The sequence below is a fragment of the Vitis riparia genome, chromosome 5, assembly GCF_004353265.1.
Source record: "Vitis riparia cultivar Riparia Gloire de Montpellier isolate 1030 chromosome 5, EGFV_Vit.rip_1.0, whole genome shotgun sequence".
Lineage (NCBI taxonomy): Eukaryota > Viridiplantae > Streptophyta > Magnoliopsida > Vitales > Vitaceae > Vitis > Vitis riparia.
In genome coordinates this window covers 9440356-9451012 of record NC_048435.1, presented here as the reverse complement: position 1 = coordinate 9451012, position 10657 = coordinate 9440356, and the positions used below count along the sequence as shown (strand labels likewise).

Sequence of the window (10657 nt, the reverse complement as noted above, 5' to 3'; positions counted from 1 at the left end):
CTTTAGTTCAATTCACCATGTATAACTATTTTCAATTTCTTTCGTTCACTTTACTTTTAGGTTGATTTTGCATGTTTGTTTAAGTCACTTTAGAGGCTTTGTTTTGGCTCAATTTAAGGCTTAGTTTTTGGTTATTTTCATTATACACAAATAGGTCACGATTCACACATTTGATTACTCAATTGTTAACACACACACACACACACTCGTCTTAAGGTGTTTTTTTTATATTTATTTATTGATTTATGATTTTATGTGTTTTAACGATTTTGAAAATGTTTTCAGTTGTTTCTAAAATAAAATGAGTCCTCAAAATTCATTATTCAAATTCATCTTAGGTCAATTGGGTAAAGAGAACTCTATTTTCAAACATAATGCTACTTTGATTCATTTCGTATGCATGTTAGAAAAGGTTTTCATTGATTTTCGATTTTTCTCATACATGAATTAAATTCATAGCTCTATATAATGAAGTCATTCCTAGTCTTGTTGAGCTTGCTCATGATAATTTAAGGTTAAGAAATCATGGATGAATTCATGAAAATTAAAAAGGGAATTAATGAATCCCTACATACAAAGTTTTCCAAAAATTACTTCTCTATTGCCATGGTTAATTGTCCACTACACCTTTAAAGTTGTAAATTAGAATCTGACTACTTAGAGACCTTTTAAAATTATTTCAATGCTTGGATATTATTATAGACTCCTTAAATGTGTGAAATAAATTTTGCTTGAACTTCAAACACTTCTCTAATTAAAAGATTTAATTTAGTCTTTTAGTAGATATATTTTCAGTACTATTCTAGACACAAAATGTTTTTGTAAAAATAAATTAGTTATTGACTTTGTTAATTTATTTTGACGTTTTATTTTTTCTTAATCTAGACTTATTGAGTTTAATTTTAGACAATTAAAATATTAAAAACTAATTTCCTAGGTAGGAGATAAGATTTTTTTTTTTTTTTTTTGCACTCATTACATAGGTTCTTTTTTGGAGTTAAGAAATGTTTATTTAATTTTAAATATGTTATGTCTATGATTATTCCTTGGATTTATTTTTTTATATAAACTAGACATATTGAATATATTATAAAAATTTTGGTATGATTTTATCACATCTCTAAGTTAGTTAAAAAAAATAGTCTTTGTATGCCATCGAAAAATACTCTACTCTGGAACAATTGTGATTTTATGAAACTTGGTATTAATTGACACATAATTAAATAATTTGGCCTTTTGGGTTGACCAATTTTTTTTTTTTTTATAATGAAATTCCACTTCTAGATATTTTTTTTAGGATTTATTTTGTAAACTCCCCTGTTATGATCACATGTTGATTATTCTGTATAGTGTCTCAATTGCGATTTAATCTAGAATTAATTGAGACGTTATTAATTAATTTGGGCTCTTGGATTGTTATCTAGGCATATTTAACTTATCCTCCATTCTTTATCTTAGATGAAATAACTTCTTTAGATATTTATTTAGGAATTATTTTGTAAAAACATTTATTTTTCCATATTAATAATAATTCACATGTTTTTTTTTTTTTTTTAACATTCTTGAGTATGTTTGTGAAACTTTTGATTACTGATTCATATTGTAGATGTATTATACATAAAAATTAAAACTTTGTTTAGATTAAAATCATTCATTTGATAGTGAACATAAATTAGCTAATTTTGAATTTGTAAACATGATTATTGTATTTTGTTCCCTTGAACTCATTCTTTGTCATATTTCATTCCTCAATTTAAGATATGTGTTATGTATGGGGTTTAACCTATGATTTTTAAATTCATTATTATTTTTTGTGGATTAAACCAATTTTTTTTATAAAAGTGCTTGGCTTGTTATCAAGGTATGCTTCATCTCCTTCTAATTTATTTACTTTTATAGATATGCATGCTACGATATCCTAATTTGATTTTCATCACTAATCATCTTTAACTTGTTCTATATTCATTGATTCTTTGGTATCCATTAGTTAACTAACCCATTGCCATGCTTACCTAAACCTAGTGGAGACCTCTATTTAGGGTTTAAAGGGGTGTCACCTTATAGTACCTTTTTAATAGGTAACCTAACTAACCCTAGGACATAGAATTAGATTTTCTAAAATATGCTTTTCCAAAAAAGAAATCATGAATTTCAAAATTATTTTGAAATGACCCTTCAATTTTGCACAGTTATCTTCAAATGGCCATAAATTCTTTATTTTTAATTGCACTTTTTGCACACCGTTTGAAGTGTTGGACTTTTGACTTCCCGAACTTCGAAAGGATATATAGTATGTATAAAATGGATTCTAGGAAATGCTCTAAATTTGTCCTCAAATTCAAAGTATATGTTGTCATCAGGTTTTGAGTTCTAAATTTCCATGCAGTTGAATCTTGCTTCATGCCTCATTTCCCATGTTTTCTTACCTTCTTTCTTACTCTATAATGATCATTTCTCATTTTCCAAACTCATGATATCATCATCTTGCCTTTCCTCATGGTCCATGAGTCTTGACTCACTTATTTACTCATTTAACCCTTTCTTGATATTTCAAAATCAAAAGTGATTCAACTTGCACCATTTTCTTCACTTGAACCTGAGATAAATCTCCAAAATACAAGTTAAACTCATGACTAGGTCCTTAGCTTCGATTTAGGTCAAGTTAGGTGATTTGAGTGTTCTTAGGTGCACAAATCATATCAAATATGTGCCATTAGAGCACATATTTGGCCTCCAATCATAGGGCTCAAACCCAAGACCACAAGGTTCTTAATCTTGTGCTCTACTGATTGAGCTAGACGGGCTGGGATATTATTAAAATTCTATATTTTTAAAATATAGTAAATAAAAAATAAAAAAAGTAAATAAAAGTCAAAGATAAGAATTTAAGTGCAATTTACCTTTTTGGAAAATTGGACAATGACACTTCCTTGACTGAAAAGAAAAAGAAAAGTACATAGTAGTCTAATTTTTACCTTTACCATAGACCCAACTTTACAACAATGTTTGCAAAAGTAGATTGATCATTGAACTAGAAGAATCTGAGATGACCAACTTGGTCCCCCTAGGTGAACAATGATGCATCAACTCCATGGAATGTCATATGAATATCCATTAAAGAATCAAAAGTGTCTTCAACTAGTGACTTGCATATTTGAACCCCTTTGAAGGGTATAATTACATGGCATGCAAATTTCTAATTTAAGGAGAAAAATTTCCTGCCATTAGGAGGAGACAAGCTCATTCCAAAAAAAAAAAAAAACAATTGACTAATTTAAGTTAAAATTTTCAATATAGATAATTTTTATGGACAAAACTTTAGATATTTTATAAATGTAACATATTTTAATTTTAACTACAAAAATATAATATGTTTTTAATGAAATAAAAATTTCTAAATATATTAATATTAATTTATACTTGACTATATAAATATTTTTTCATTATAACTTAGTTTACCTTTGCGCTACTATTTAGAGTATATACTTTTAAATTTCATATTTCTTATTAGCATATAAAGACACGCCCACTATGGGACTCGAACTCATGACCACAAGGTTAAGAGCCTTGCATTCTACTGACTGAGCTAGACAGACTGATATATTATTAAAATTCCATATTTTTAAAATATAGTAAATAAAAAATAAAAAAGTAAATAAAAATCAAAGATGAGAATTTAAGTGCAATTTACCTTTTTGAAAAATTGGACAACAACACATCCTTACTGGAAAAGAAAAAGAAAAATGCATGGAAGTCTAATTCTTACCTTACCACCCACCCAATTTACAACATTGATTGCAAAAGTAGATTGATCATTGAACCAAAAAAATCTGAGATGACCAACTTGTCCCCCCAGGTGAACAACGATGCATCAACTCCATGAAATGTCATATGAATATCCATCAAAGAACTAGAAGTGTCTTCAATTAGTGACTTGTATATTTGAACCCCATTGAAGGGTATTATTACATGGAATGCAAATTTCTAATTGAAGGAGATAATTTTTTTGTCGTTAGGGGGAGACAAGTATCATTCCAAAAAAAATCAATTGACTAATCTAAGTTAAAATTTTCAATATAGATAATTTTTATGGATAAAACTTTAGATATTCTATAAGTGTAACATATTTTAATTTTAACTACTGAAATATGATATGTTTTTAATGAAATAAAAATTTATAAATATATTAATATTAATTTATACTTGACTATATATATATATTATTAAAACTTAGTTTTCCTTAAAATGCCATATTTGGAAAATCATTAAATAAAAAATGAAAAAGAAAATAAAAGTCAAAGAGAAGAATTTAAGTGCAATTTACCTTTTTAGAAAATTGGACAATGGCACATCCTTGATGAAAATGAAAAAAAAAAAAAAAATACATGGAAGCCTAATTTTTACCTCTACCACCTACTCAACTTTACAACATTGTTTCCAAAAGTAGATTGATCATTAAACTAGAAGAATTTGAGATTACCAACTTGGTCCCCCTAGGTGAACAATGATGCATAAACTCCAGTGAATATCATATGAATATCCATTAAATAATCAAAAGTCTCTTCAACTAGTGACTTGTATATTTGAACCCCCTTGAAAAGTATTTTCTTGCCATTGGGGGGAGACAAGCTCATTCCAAAAAAAAAAAAAAGAAAAGTCAATTGACTAATTTAAGTTAAAATTTTCAATATAGAAATTTTTTTCTAGATAAAACTTTAGATATTTTATAAATTTAACATATTTTAATTTGAACTACTAAATATAATATGTTTTCAATGAAATAAAAATTTATAAATATATTAATATTAATTTATACTTGACTATATAAATATTTTTTTATTAAAATTTAGTTTACCTTTGTGCTACTATTTATGGTATATACTTTTAAATTTCATACTTCTTATTAGCACATAAAGACACGCCCATCAGGGGCTCGAACCCACGACCACAAAAGAGCCTTGCATTCTATCGATTGAACTAGACGGGTTGAGATATTTATTATTAAAAATTCTATATTTTTAAAATATAGTAAATAAAAAAATCATAAAGTAAATAAAGTCAAAGAGGAGAATTTAAGTGCAATTTACCTTTTTGAAAAATAGGACAATGGCACATCCTTGACGGAAAAGAAAAAAAAACATGGAAGTCTAATTTTTACCTCTACCACGCACCCAACTTTGCAACAATGTTTGCAAAAGTAGATGGATCATTGAATCGTAAGAATTTGAGATGACCAACTTGGTCCCCCCAAGTGAACAATGATACATCAACTCCATGGAATGTCATATGAATATCCATTAAAGAACCAGAAGTGTTTTCAACTAGTGACTTGTATATTCGAACCCCCTTGAAAGGTATTATTACATGGCATGCAAATTTCTAATTTAAGGAGAAAAATTTATTGCCATTAGGAGGAGACAAGCTCATTCCAAAAAAATCAATTGGCTAATTTAAGTTAAAATTTTCAATAGAGATAATTTTTCCCAATAAAACTTTAGATATTTTATAAATGTAACATATTTTAATTTTAACTACTGAAATATAAATTTCTAAATATATTAATATTAATTTATACTTGACTATATAAATATTTTTTATTTATTAAAACTTAGTTTACCTTTGTGCCCATCGTGGGGCTCGAACCCACAACCACAAGGTTAAGAGCCTTGTGCTATTCCAACTGAGCTAGACAAGATGAGATATTATTAAAATTTCATATTTTTAAAATATAGTATATAAAAAATAAAAAAGTAAATAAATGTCAAAGAGGAGAATTTCAGTGCAATTTAGCTTTTTGGAAAATTGGGCATTGGCACATCCTTGACAGAAAAGAAAAAAAAAACATGGAAATCTAATTTTTATCTCTACCACCCACCCAACTTTACAACAATGTTTGCAAAAGTAGATTGATCATTGAACCGAGAGAATCTGAGATGACCAACTTGGTACCTCGAGGTAAACAATGATGTATCAACTCCTTGAAATGTCATATGGATATCCATTAAGGAACTATAAGTTTTTTCAACTACTAACTAGTATATTTAAATCCTTGAAGGGTATTATTATATGTTATGCAAATTTCTAATTTAATGAGACAAATTTCCTACAATTAGAGGAAGACAAGCTGATTTAAGTAGAAATCCAAAATTGACTAATTTAAGTAAAAATTTTAATATAGATAATTTTTTTTTATTATAAAACTTTAACTATTTTATAAATGTAACATATTTAAATTCTAACTACTAAAATATAACATGTTTTCAATGAAATAAAATTTTATAAATATATTACTATTAATTTGTACTTGACTATATAAATATTATTTTACTAAAACTTAGTTTACCTTTGCTCTACTATTTATAGTATATACTTTTAAATTTCATATTTCTTATTAGCACATAAAGACACACCCACCATGGGGCTCGAACCCATGACCACAAGGTTAAGAGCCTTGCACTCTACTGACTGAGCTAGATGAGCTAGGATATTATTGAATTCCATATTTTTAAAATAAGAAATAAAAAGCAAACAAGTAAATAAAAGTCAAAAAGGAGAATCGAAGTGCAATTTTTTTTTTTTTTTTGGAAAATTGGACGATGGAATAACCTTGAAGGAAAAAAAGAAAAAGAAAATTATGTGGAAGCCTAATTATTACCTTTACCACCAACCCAACTTCACAACAATGTTGACAAAATTAGATTGATTATTGAACCAAAAGAATTTGAGATGACCAACTTGGTCCCTCGAGGTGAATAATGATGTATCAACTCCTTGAAATGTCATATGGATATACATTAAGGAACTTGAAATTTTTTCAACTAATGACTAATATATTTGAATCCTTGAAGGGTATTATTATCAGTGTTTTCAGAACCGGACCGGTGATCAAACCAGAAAAGTTACCGGTTCACGATTCACTGGTCGGACCGACGGTCGAACCGCTATCGAACCGGTGACGTCATAAATATATAATTTATATATTATTAAAATAAAAAATAATTATAAAAATTAAAAATATATAAAATTACAAATTTTAATAATGTTTGATTTTTATATTTGGTATATTAAATTAAATGATAAAGTTTAATATTTTAAATTTTATTAAATAGAAATATGTAATATTTAAAAAAGAAGATATATTTAAGATGAAAAAAATTTAAAATATTTAATTTTATTTTTTTGTCTTTGTATTGTATTGTTTTTAAATTATTCTATTAACTAATTTATATTATTTTTTTATAATTATTATAAAAATAAACAGGAATTTAAATATTTACATTTTTTTAAAGATTTTATATGATAAAATTTTGAAATAAAATCAAAGTTCCATGCGTCCAACCCTCTAGAGGCAATGTTTTCCTCTAATAGTCTCATTCCCAATCCCACATCGGAAGCACAAGAATTTTATGTGCTCCATGTGCTCTATAAATACCTTCCAACTTGCCATTAAGCCAAACAAGCCAGCAAGCTGGGCTTGGAAGCATGGCCCAAATGCAAGTGTTATTTTAAAATAAAAAATGCTGCAAATTGGGCTTGTAGACATGGCCCAAATAATAATGTTTTATCATATCACTGGACTAGGCCTAGTGGCTGGGACCAAAGATGGTTTAATAGGTTGAGTTTGTAAGCATTGGGCCTGGAATGGGCTTTTTCATAATAAGCAAAAACCTGTTTTTAAGTTATGACCGGTTTGCAAAAAACTGGACAAGTCGTCCAGTTCGATGGTTGAACCGTCGGTTTGAACGGTTCAATGCCGATTTGATAACAAAACGGTTCATTGAGCGGACCAAATCGGATAGTTCACCGGTCGATGGTTGGACCGGTCGGACCGGCCGGTCCGGTCTGGTTTTTAAAACCATGATTATTATATGTTATGCAAATTTTTAATTTAATGAGACAAATTTCCTGTAATTAGAGGAAGACAAGCCAATTCAAGTAGAAATCCAAAATTGACTAATTTGAGTTAAATTTTTTAATATAATAATTTTTTTTATAAAACTTTAACTATTTTAGAAATGTAACATACTTAAATTTTAACTACTAAAATATATAATGTTTTCACTGGAATAAAAATTTCTAATACTTGACTTGATAATTTTTTTTTTTTTTTACTAAAACTTAGTTTACCTTTGTACTACTATTTATAGTATATACTTTTAAATTTCATATTTCTCATTAGCACATAAAGACACACCCACCATGGGGCTCGAACCCATGACCACAAGGTTAAGAGCCTTGCACTCTACTGATTGAGCTAGACAAACTAGGATATTATTGAATTCCATATTTTTAAAATATAGTAAATGAAAAACAAAAAGGTAAATAAAGGTCAAAGAGGAGAATTTAAGTGCAATTTACCTTTTTGGAAAATTGGACAATGGCACATCCTTGACGGAAAAGAAAAAAAAAACTTAGAAGTCTAATTTTTACCTCTACCACCAACCCAACTTTACAACATTATTTGCAAAAGTAAATTGATCATTGAACCTGAAGAATCTGAGATAACCAACTTAGTCCCCCTAGGTGAACAATGATGCATCAACTCCATGGAATGTCATATGAATATCCACTATAGAACCAAAAGTGTCTTCAACTAGTGACTTGTATATTTGAATCCCCTTAAAGGGTATTATTACATGGCATGCAAATTTCTAATTTGAGAAAAATTTATTGCCATTAAGGGGAGACAAGTTTCATTCCAAAAAAAATCAATTGAGTAATTTAAGTTAAAATTTTCAATATAGAGCATTTTTCTCAATAAAACTTTAGATATTTTATTAATGTAACATATTTTAATTTTAACTACTAAAATATAATATGTTTTCAATGAATTTTTTTTTCTAAATAAACCAATATTAATTTATACTTGACTATATAAATATTTTTTTGTATGAAAACTTAGTTTACCTTTGTGCTACTATTTATAGTATATATTTTAAATTTCATATTTATTATTAGCATATAGAGACACGCCCATTGTGGGGCTCGAACCCACGACCACAAAGTTAAAAGCCTTGGGTATTACTGACGTCTGAGCTAGACGGGCTAGGATATTATTGAAATTCTATTTTTAAAAATATAAGAAAGAAAAAGCAAACAAGTAAATAAAAGTCAAAGTGGAGAATCAAAGTGCAATTTATTTTTTTGGAAAATTGGACAATGGAACAACCTTGAGGGAAAAGAAAAAGAAAAATACGTGAAAATCTAATTATTACCTTTACTACCATCCCAACTTCACAACAATGTTGGCAAAATTAGATTGATTATTGAATTGGAAGAATCTGAGATGACTATTTTGGTCTCTCAAGGTAAACAATGATGTATCAGCTCCTTGAAATGTCATATGGATATCCATTAAGGAACTAGAAGTTTTTTCAACTAGTGACTAGTATATTTGAATCCTTGAATGGTATTATTATATGTTATGCAAATTTTTAATTTAATGAGACAATTTTTTTTTGCAATTAGAGAAAGACAAGCTGATTCAAGTAGAAATCCAAAATTGACTAATTCAATTTAAAATTTTTATTATAGGTATTTTTTTATTATAAAACTTTAACTATTTCATAAATGTAACATATTTAAATTTTAACTATTGAAATATAATATGTTTTCAATGAAATAAAAATTTCTAAATATATTAAGATTAATTTGTACTTGACTATATAAATATTTTTTTTTTAATTAAAACTTAGTTTACCTTTGTGCTACTATTTATAGTATATACTTTTAAATTTCATATTTCTTATTAGCACATAAAGACACGCCCATCGTGGGCCTCGAACCCACAACCACAAGGTTAAGAGCCTTGCGCTCTACCGATTGAGTTAGACGAGCCGAGATATTATTAAAATTTCATATTTTTAAAATATAGTAAATTAAAAATCAAAAAATAAATAAAAGTCAAATAAGAGAATTTAAGTGCAATTTACCTTTTTGGAAAATTGGACGATGGCACATCCTTGATGGAAAAGAAAAAGAAAAATACATGGAAGTCTAATTTTTACCTTTACCATCAACCCAACTTTACAACAATGTTTGTAAAAGTAGATTGATTATTGAATTAGAAAAATCTGAGATGACCAACTTGGTCCTCGAGGTGAACAATGATGTATCAACTCCTTGAAATGTCATATGGATATCCATTAAGGAACTAGAAGTTTTTTCAACTATTTACTAGCATATTTGAATCCTTAAAGAGTATTGTTATAAGTTATGCAAATTTCTAATTTAATGAGACAAATTTCTTGCAATTAGAGTAAGACAAGTTGATTGAAGTAGAAATCCAAAATTGACTAATTTAAGTTAAAATTTTTAATATTGATAATTATATATATATAACTTTAACTATTTTATAAATGTAACATATTTAAGTTCTAACTACTGAACTATAATATGTTTTCAATGAAATAAAAATTTCTAAATATATTAAAATTAATTTATACTTGCCTATATATATATATATATATATATATATATATATATATATATATATATTATTTTACTAAAACTTAGTTTACCTTTGCTTTACTATTTATAATATATACTTTTAAATTTCATATTTCTTATTAGCACATAAACACACGCCCATCGTGGGGCTCGAACCCATGACCACAAGGTTAAGAGCCTTGCACTCTACTGACTGAGCTAGATAGGC

General features: G+C 27.4%; 4 non-coding genes across 4 annotated transcripts; all 4 read right to left on the bottom strand.

Annotated features, from left to right (window-relative positions):
• Positions 1-5622: 5622 nt before the first annotated feature.
• TRNAK-CUU lies at positions 5623-5695 on the bottom strand. The gene has a single exon. It is a non-coding gene; the product is annotated as a tRNA-Lys (tRNA).
• Positions 5696-6407: 712 nt separating this feature from the next.
• On the bottom strand, positions 6408-6480 carry TRNAK-CUU. The gene has a single exon. It is a non-coding gene; the product is annotated as a tRNA-Lys (tRNA).
• Positions 6481-9764: 3284 nt separating this feature from the next.
• On the bottom strand, positions 9765-9837 carry TRNAK-CUU. The gene has a single exon. It is a non-coding gene; the product is annotated as a tRNA-Lys (tRNA).
• Positions 9838-10584: 747 nt separating this feature from the next.
• Positions 10585-10657, bottom strand: TRNAK-CUU. Its single transcript has one exon. It is a non-coding gene; the product is annotated as a tRNA-Lys (tRNA).